This window comes from Mercenaria mercenaria, chromosome 9, assembly GCF_021730395.1.
Source record: "Mercenaria mercenaria strain notata chromosome 9, MADL_Memer_1, whole genome shotgun sequence".
In the NCBI taxonomy this organism is placed as follows: Eukaryota; Metazoa; Mollusca; class Bivalvia; order Venerida; family Veneridae; genus Mercenaria; species Mercenaria mercenaria.
The window spans coordinates 66,595,980-66,606,469 of record NC_069369.1 but is presented as its reverse complement, the minus strand read 5'-3'; the positions used below and the strand labels follow the sequence as shown (position 1 = coordinate 66,606,469).

General features: G+C 35.0%; 1 protein-coding gene across 1 annotated transcript in view; it reads left to right on the top strand.

Moving 5' to 3' along the window:
- Positions 1-10,490, top strand: part of LOC123547363 (spermine oxidase-like) — a 94,587-nt gene that overhangs the window by 609 nt on the left and 83,488 nt on the right. The gene's annotated exons all lie outside the window — the stretch shown is intronic.

Sequence of the window (10,490 nt, the reverse complement as noted above, 5' to 3'; positions counted from 1 at the left end):
AAGCTAATTCAAAATGTGGTCTAACTTAGTTTATAACTTTATATATCTATGTGACATGAAAACATTGAGAAAGTTTTTGATAGATCTATGGTGTCTTTACAAGTTTGTAGGGGAAGAATAATTGCCAATTTAGAGTGAAATATTATAGTGAACCATTTCTGGAATAATGTTTTATTAATGATATTTTATTGTTGTTGTTGACACATCTGTCATGCTTTATAAAAATTTTTATCAACTTTAATATTGTCTGTTTTACATTTTTAAACACAGCCACTGTAATTAATTTATTCATTCTGAGCGTTCTATGATGTCATCATACAGAAAGTGAAATTTGTATCTTTCATATACTTTTAACCAATAAATATGTTAATGTATTGTATGTGTTTTACGAGCTTTTAACATGTTGAGTTTACTGTTATAGGGATGGAGGTAGTTGGTGCATTTCAGTCCATAAAAATAAAACTTGAAATTAAGCATAAATTTTGACACAGTCAAACTCGAAAACAGGTCAAACCTAAATGCCAAAGCCAAAGGATGATTCTGAGTCTGACAATTGTTTGATTAAGGTTGTGTCTGTGAAACAGTTTTGTGACACTTTCTTTACACTTCACAATTTATTCATTTTGCGGTGCATTTACCAAAATTTGTCAACTCTCCAGCCCCATTCCTTCAGTGGATTCCAAGTATATGTCACACATTGTCTATATGTAGATTATATTCATGATATAGACTGGTATATTTTATTAAATTTTATATTCAAGAAGAAGTCCCTTAAGTAAAACTTAAGTAAACACATTGCCTTGTGTTTTGGATGACTTCTTTAATTTTTCATAGGTACAGTATTTGGTTGAAATATGTAAAAAAAAAAAAAAAAAAACAGTAATTTGAGAAATTTTGCTTTGAAACTGGGAGAAAAAAAGTTTGCCTGCCTTGCCATTTATCATCTATATAGGATTTGGTCAAACTTCAGACCCAGATTGGGCCAGAAGAAACACACTGAAATGCAACATTATTTAATATTTGAGCTATTTAATATTCGAGCATACCTCTCTAATTATGTGTTTTGCTAGACAGGTCCTGGCTTATATAATATGCTTCTGGTTCCCAGCAGACAAAAGTAATTCTGTAAACATGACCTTTTTTGTATCTTTCATATTACTAAAGATCAGAAAATGGAAGAACGAAGGCTGTCTTCTGAATTTACTTGCATTGTTAATTTAATGTACTTCAGCCAGCACATTAATATTGTAGAACAATCTGAAAGGACATAGAATTTAAAAATCTGTTCATATGTCTGCATACCAGTACCCTAATTTTCAAGTTCAGGTCAGCAGGAACCAAGAGCTTGTTTGAATCAAAATACTTCAAAATATATAAATGTATGTCAGTCTGGAAATCTAGAAACCTACAGATATCATAAAATCTGGAATGCTGTTCCAGTGCTGTCAGATAATCTGCTCTAACGCACATCATGTCTGAACTAATTTCCTTTTGAATGTCAGAAATTCCTTTATCATTACTTGATATTCCATCAGAAGTCTAGTAATTTATTGATAAAGTTTCACATTTTATTTTCCTAAGGAACAAATGTTAAAATGTGAAGTTCTTAATTTTCAGAAATAGATAAAATATTTGTATTAAAATACACTCTTTTTCAACAATTGGGCAGGAAATATATTCACTGAAATTGTAACTGGTAACACACCCTAGAAAATGTTAATATATATAATTTCAGTGTAATGTATATGAACCAGGAACTGTTAAATGCAGAAAAATGTCTACATTTGAAACAGTTCTATCCAGCCTTGAAATAGTTAATGCATGTCAGACTTAAACTTTAAATTCATTTTCATTGAAGGACAGTTTTCAGGACACAAACTGTGCCTGTGGCACACTAGCTACATTGTATTGCCAGTTGGTACCATTTTTATAAGCAGTTACATTCCAGGAACCTTGTTAATAGAGATGTTCTATCCATTCCGTCATCATAGAGCAAGGTTTTGGTAATCCGGCTTCGTTTTAGATTGTAAATTTAACAGATTGGAAATTCTTAAGCACTGGCCAGGAATTGCACACTGGACCTCTCACGCCTAAGGCTGACACTACCATGTTGTTATAAAAACTCGCTCACATAGCAAGGCTGTATAACTTTTAAATTCACATATACTCTACCTAAACTACATAAATTTCAGACTTGTGACATAGGGTGAAATAAACACTGTTACACATATGAAGTACTGTAAAATAAACGAGTCTGTTTCAAGTCTCGCTCTGGCTGCACATTGTTCTTACCCTGTGACACTTGTAAGAATCAACATGGATGCTTCATAAAAGCATAATTATGTTTCTAATACCCCGGTCACAAGAACGCTACCAGCTCAGTACCAGTGGGTTTTCAGTCGAATTCTGGCAAATGTGTACAGCGTACGTACGGACATTGTTGACTCCTACGAGCGTCATACGGAATTTTTGAACTTGTAGAGGACTCGGGAGCTCTGTGAAAATGTTTGACCGAGCTCCTGAGTTCTGTACAAGCTCATAGAGATTTTCGAAGTCGGGAGCAGCTCGAAAGACCTTGTATAGGCATCACAAGATGTCCGTGCAGATAATTTGGAAAACTGCAAGGCTTGCTAGTGCTCACATGACTATTGAAGGGGACTCGCAAGGTCAACCTACGATATCCGTACGGTATTAAGGACATCGTTTCGAGTGAAGTGTGCGAGCGCCCTACGAACACACAAGAACCATGCGAGATACGGCCGGGTTCCTTGCAAGCTCCGCATGACTTGCCTGAGTAGATACTGTGACCACATGCTACGATTTTACAGATACCATTAAGGATTCTAAAATTGGTGGACTTGTATGATTTTTTTAAAACCGTACCGATATTGTACAGTTTTGTGACCGAGGCATAAGGCTGTCAACACTGAAACTAATGAACATTAATATTTTGCTTTAAATACCTATTTTATAGCCTTTCTGTAGCACTGGTATTTCATTCATTAATTGTTTGCATATGCAATATTGCATGCCAAAAGCTGATAAGGCATGTAGTAACCTCATTGAAAATAACAGGTACAAATATCAATAAGTCATTCAATATGGCATACCTTAATCCTTATATTCTCATACAAATGGCTATTTCAAATACTTGCTTGGTTTAAGATCATCTATTTTTAAAGCAGATGAGGCTAGCTGAGGTCAGTAGGTCAGTGATCATTTCATCAGGTCACTGAGCAAAGATAGTTTTCTCTGGTTATTATGTTTACATGTATGTCCCAAATATATTTTAGTTTGTCTTAAAGGTATCACCCTAACATTGAATTTAGTCTTTACATTTACTTTATAAGCATTGTATAATACTGTATGTAATCTGTCAGAGTTGAGTTTCAAGGGTTTTTTCTCAGAAATTTAGAAGAGGCCCTTAGCTTTCAGTGTCTGAAATTTTTGTCTGAATGTGAATGGTGTTTCTTATTTGTTTCATGAACCTGGTTTATAGAAAGCATTATTACAATGCCTTACAAATGTGTAAATTGTTTAAGGAGAGTTTTGGCTGGGAAATAATTCTTTTTATTTAAAAATTCTTTTTCCAAATTATAATTTCTTAGATTCCAGAATTGGGAAATAATGTTTTTATAAATTTGACAAGCTTTATAAATTTTACATAATACTAGTAATATAAGTGTATAATAAATTACCACTTGCATGCTGAAAAAGTGAGAGTTAATTTATAAGGAGTATTTTCAGTAGAAATTTATGTTCTTGAACAAAAGTATGGGACATTTATTTATTATAATCTATTTTTATGCCTGTCGTAAACATGTATACAATCCTGTAGTAATATAATGAGCATAATGTGACTTCTATGTGTTGCTAATAGCTTTTATAAATATTTCCGTCTTACCTTTCCTTAATATGTAACACAAAATGACGTACAGGAGGAAAAAAATTGTTAGCAAGTTATGAACTATAGAAGAAAAAAAACCTTAACACAGTTTTAAAGTACCGGTATGTGAAATTCAAACTTCTGAAATTTGAAATAGATAAAGTACACATTTTTAAATTGCAAACCACAGGTACTGGTAACCTTAAACTAGAAAAGGGATAACAAGACCAGAAAATCCAAAGGCTAAATAATATCTTTTCACATTGAAGAACTGGTTCATGTATATTTAAAGATTTTTTGTTGATTTTGAATGAAAGCAGATGTTGCTTTTTATGGCACCCCACCCCTCTCTCCTATGTCCAAAGACAATGACATAGTAATTGGACCATCCAAGCCTTAGGTTTCCAATTGATAACTGGAGAACACAGTGTCACTTCAAACTTCATCGGATGATTGCCTGTGGTCAGTAGGTGCCCACAATTGTTTTGGGGGTCAGTAAGTCAAAGATCAAAGATTTGTGGTCTTGAGTTCCAATGGATAACCAAAGGACACTTTTACCTACAGTCATCAAACTTCAGAGGATAATTGCCTGTGATGGGTAGATGACACTTGTTGTTTTTTTGGTCAGTAACTGTAGGTGTAGGTCATAGATCAAGGTCACAGTACCTTAATACTGAAAATGGTTTTCGCATGTTTTTACCTACAGTCTTCAAAGTTCTAGTTGATTACGAGTGGTCAGTAAATGGACAGGCCATCTTAGGGGGCATTAGCTCTTGTTTACTTTAAAATAGCATTTGGCTAGACTGATGTATGATGTCACATCAAATATTTTTTAGCAATGTCATATCACTGATCTCTTTGTAGGGTACATCAACCTTGTAAAGTTGATTGTTTACATGTTACCTATGTTCTACCATATAGGTCACCCAAATATGGTGTAGAATTACTTTAAATCTGTAAATCTGTATATCTGAATCTTCTGACAGTGTATGTAAATACCGTGAAATTTAAATAGGTTTATATATTAGATTATAATTACATTGTATGTCTGAATTAAGAAGACAGAGTAGAACATAACTGTCCATTACATTAAGGGAGTCAGTGGTGCAGTGGTTAGCAGTTTGATTCCTGGTCGTGGCTGATATCCTTACTAGTGTTCAGTGATACTTGCTTAAATTGGTACAGTTTCCAGCAGTATCACGGCCTATACTGGATGCTGGGGAGGTAAATAGGACACCTGCCGTGGGCTCGGCTGGAAATAAGTTGTTCCATCCATTCCAGGTGGGGACTTTTGTCGACTACCCACTTTAAACAAGAAACTTAACCCTTTTTAAGAACATCGATCCCTCAGCATTTATAGCCCTTTTTTATAAGGACTGCTGCTACAGTGCTTTCAAAGGTAAATGAGAGTATTAAGTTATTTCATTGTCAGACCAGTGATACGAATACCTAGTAATGACATTCTCAGGTAACATTGGCAGTACAGTAATCCTGTTTTTTTTTTGTTTTTTTTTTGGTAACAAGGTCAATTATTGATCAAATATACTTCTTACATAAAGGTACATTGTACATACAATTATTTATTGAAAAGCGTGACTTTGGCACATAGTATGACCTGACACAGTGAAGGTAACAACTATTTTTAAAATTATGTCTCTTAAATAGGTTATTTTAAGTTTACATCTACTTTGCTCTGCCTACGCATTAGTTCTGAAAGCCGGATTAAGCAAATGTATGAAAATAAAATTATTCCATAAGCTGTTTTCTATCGTTGATGAGTATTAAATGGGTAGTTCAAAAGCAACTTATTTCAGTGTAACTTCAGCTGAAATACTGTGTTCACTGACCTTTTTATTAGGCTATCTTGGGTACAACCTAATACCAAGACATACATTATGTTTACCTGACTGAATTATGTGCCATTTCAACTTGTTTTTCACCTTGGATGTTCTTAATTGTAAACTTTCTATATCTAAATTACGTTTGATTATATTTAAAATATTATGGTGACATCATAGGATATTTTAAGGTCTGTCTAAAGTTATAATGATTATGTATTGTTAGTGCATTTTCTGACTCAAATGATAAAACCCAGCCACCAACAAAAACAAGTGCATTTTCTGACTCAAATGATAAAACCCAGCCACCAACAACAACATTAATATTTCATAATGTGTTTTAATCCCAGTTTTACTCAAGATATAGTCAGTTACATTTGTGCCCGTTTTTTGTACTTTCACTTTTATTTAGAACCGTGTATGTGTTGTTTATTTCAATACATTCTGTGTTTTCTTGTCTGGAAGTGTTTTTTTTTTGTAAATTGGTATTTAGTTTTTGCCAGTTAGATGTTAGGGTAACCTGCTACTTATTAAAACTGTTTTAATACCGCCTGCTACTCCATGTCATTTATGAATAAAACTTAAGTCAGGGAAATGCTGTAACATGAAGGAGAGGCAATTTTGACTTGATCTAGCCGCTGGAAAACCTGTCACTGGCATCAAAGCATTGTTTTGGAGTCAGTGGTGGGCTGAGTGTCATTGACCTGTAATGTCATATATATGTGTAAGCATAAAAACACAAATAGCGATGTTATGAATGGTGACGCGACTAACAATTGTTAAAGATTTAATGTCAATCTGATACGAGAAATTCCAAACAGTGCCTTACTCAAATGGGTAGGGTTTTACAAAAACTTTTTTTTTCTGACTATTGGAAATTCGATATGCATTCCCTTTATGTCTTTATCCAGGAATAATCAATGAAGAATTTTATCACACCCCCAAAAATCCATGATTTGCATTCCTTTGAGAGAAAAATGTTTTAACACAATGGAGTTTTATTGCTCTTTGAGTTCTGAGTTAGCAGTAATTGTTATTTAACAGATCTGTTTCATTATTATCTTGTTGGTTAAATTTCATAATTCATTAAATTCAAGCATATAAGTTTGCTGTATGTAAAACATTAACATCTTAGAATATGAAGGGTAACATTCTTTTAATACAGAGATGTTTTGTAACATAACATTTCAATTTAATACCTACAACTTGTTAAATATATCAGTTTAAATACTAGTACAGTTTTCCCTTAAATCTTCTTGAAGCCCATCATTTTGCTAAATTGTTTGATATGGTGTTTTAACCCTTATCATGCTGGGCATGACTGAGTCTGCCCTTGCGACCAGTGTAGATCATGATCAGTTTGCACATTCATGCAGTCTGATCATGATCTGCACTGTTCGCCATTCAGTCAATATCTTTTTGGTAAGCACTTCTTTTGACAGTTAATGGTACTGTCCAAATTGAAAGATGGACCAGTTCATTATAGTAATTTAGCAGGGTTTAGGGTTAATTAACAGAAGGATTTCACCTCATTTGACCTTTCCGGTATCCCTTCAGCTTGTATCAATGACATGATATTTGCCCTATTGTGGGGGTCAGTGACTGGCAAGTTGATTGCTGTTTCTTTCATTCATGTTATTGGTATTGGGGTACATGTACAGGCAGTCACTGAAGCTTATAGGAAATTGACCACATTTGCAAACTGAGATTTTCCACATAATATAATTATTATCCCAGTTTTATTAGCCCACCATCATCAGATGGTGGGCTATTCAAATCACTCTGCATCCATGGTCCGTCCGTCCGTCCGTCATTCAGTCCGTCCGTTAACAATTTCTCGTTTTTGCATCTCCTCAGAAACTGCTGGGGGGATTTTGACCAAACTTTGTCAGAATGATGTATTGGTACCCTAGTTGTGTCCCCCTGAAAGTCAGACTGGTTCAACAATTTATGAGTGAGTTATGGCCCTTTGTTTATTTCTATAATTTACATAGATTTATATAGGGAAAACTTTGAAAACCTTCTTGTCCAAAACCACAGAGCCTAGGACTTTGATATTTGGTATGAAGCATCATCTAGTGGTCCTCTACCAAGATGATTCAAATTATTTCCCTGGGGTCAAATATAGCCCCGCCCCGGGGGTCACATGGTTTATATAGACTTATATAGGAAAAAACTTTGAAAACCTCTTGTCCAAAACTACAGGCCTAGGGCTTTGATATTTTATATGTGATATCATCTAGTGGTCTTCAACTAAGATTGTTCAAATTATCCCCCTAGGGTCAAATATGGCCCCGCCCTGGGTGTCATATGGTTTACATAGACTTATATAGGGAAAAACTTTGAAAATCTTCTTGTCCAAACCACAAAGCCTAGGACTTTGATATTTGTAATGTAGCATCATCTAGTGGTTCTCTACCAAGTTTGTTCAAATTATCCCCCTAGGGTCAAATATGGCCCCGCCCTGGGGGTCACATGGTTCATATAGACTTATATAGGGAAAAGCTTTGAAAATCTTCTTGTCCAAACCACAAAGCCTAGGGCTTTGATATTTGTAATGTAGCATCATCTAGTGGTTCTCTACCAAGTTTGTTCAAATTATCCCCCTAGGGTCAAATATGGCCCCGCCCTGGGGGTCACATGGTTCATATAGACTTATATAGGGAAAAGCTTTTAAAATCTTCTTGTCAATAACTACAACATTCAAATTTGGACCACATGTATATTTTTGAGTGGCAAGATGAACCTTGACATGAGTTGACCTTGATTTTGACCTAGTGACCTACTTCCACATTTCTCAAGCTACAGCCTTCGAATTTGGACCTCATGTATAGTTTTGTGCACCGGAAAAAACTTTGACCTTGATTTTGACCTAGTGACCTTCAAATTTGGACCACTTGCATAGTTTTGTGTTCCGAAATGAAATTTGACCTTGATTTTGACCCAGTGACCTACTTTCACATTTCTGAAACTACAGCCTTCAAATTTGGACCACATGCATGGTTTTATATACCATAACAAACTTTGACCTTTACATTGACCTAGTGACCTACTTTCACATTTTTGAAGGTACAAGCTTCAAATTTGGACCACATGCATAGTTCTGTATTTCAAAATAAAATTTGATCTTGATTTTGACCTTGTGACCTACTTTCACATTTCTCAAGCTACAGCCTTCAAATTTGGACCACATACATAGTTTTGTGTACCGAAACAAACTTTGACCTTTACATTGACATAGTGACCTACTTTCACATTTTTGAAGGTACAGGCTTCAAATTTGGACCACATGCATAGTTTTGTGTTCCAAAATAAGGTTTGATCTTGATTTTGACCTGGTGACCTACTTTCACATTTCTCAAGCTACAGCCTTCAAATTTTGACCATTTGCACAGTTCTGTGTACCGAAATGAACTTTGACCTTAAGATTGACCTAGTGACCTACTTTCACATTTCTGTAGCTACAGGCTTCAAATTTAGACTACATGCATAGAATTGTGTACAGAAACAAACTTTAACCTTGACATTGACCTAGTGACCTACTCTCAGACTTTTGAAGGTATGGCTTCAAATTTGGACTACATGCATAGATTTGTGTTCTGAAGTGAAATTTGACCTTGATTTTGACCTAATAACCTACTTACACATTTCTCAAGCTACAGCCTTCAAATTTGGACCACTTGCATAGTTTTGTGTTCCGAAATGAAATTTGACCTTGATTATGACCCAGTGACCTACTTTCACATTTCTGAAACTACAGCCTTCAAATTTGGACCACATGCATGGTTTTATATACCGAAACAAACTTTGACCTTTACATTGACCTAGTGACCTACTTTCACATTTTTGAAGGTACAAGCTTCAAATTTGGACCACATGCATAGTTCTGTATTTCAAAATAAAATTTGATCTTGATTTTGACCTTATGACCTACTTTCACATTTCTCAAGCTACAGCCTTCAAATTTGGACCACATACATAGTTTTGTGTACCGAAACAAACTTTGACCTTTACATTACCCTAGTGACCTACTTTCACATTTTTGAAGGTACAGGCTTTAAATTTGGACCACATGCATAGTTTTGTGTTCCGAAATAAGATTTGACCTTGATTTTGACCTGGTGACTTACTTTCACATTTCTCAAGCTTCAGCCTTCAAATTTTGACCATTTGTACAGTTCTGTGTACAGAAATGAACTTTGACCTTAAGATTGACCTAGTGACCTACTTTCACATTTCTGTAGCTACAGGCTTCAAATTTAGACTACATGCATAGAATTGTGTACAGAAACAAACTTTAACCTTGACATTGACCTAGTGACCTACTTTCAGACTTTTGAAGGTATGGCTTCAAATTTGGACCACATGCATAGATTTGTGTTCTGAAGTGAAATTTGACCTTGATTTTGACCTAATAACCTACTTACACATTTCTCAAGCTACAGCCTTCAAATTTGGACCACTTGCATAGTTTTGTGTACCAAATTAAACTTTGACCTTAAGATTGACCTAGTGACCTACTTTCAAATTTTTCAAGCTACAGCCTTCAAACTTGATGCACATGCATAGTTTTGTGTACAAAGAACTTTGTCCTTGAAATTGATCTAGTGACCTACTTTCACATTGCTCAAGCTACAGCTTTCGAATTTGGACCATATGCACAGTGTTGTGTACGGAAGTGAAATTTGACCTTGAGCTAGTCAGTAAGTCTTGAAATTTGGAACACTCAAAAATGGCACATTGATGGGCGCCAAGATCACTCTGTG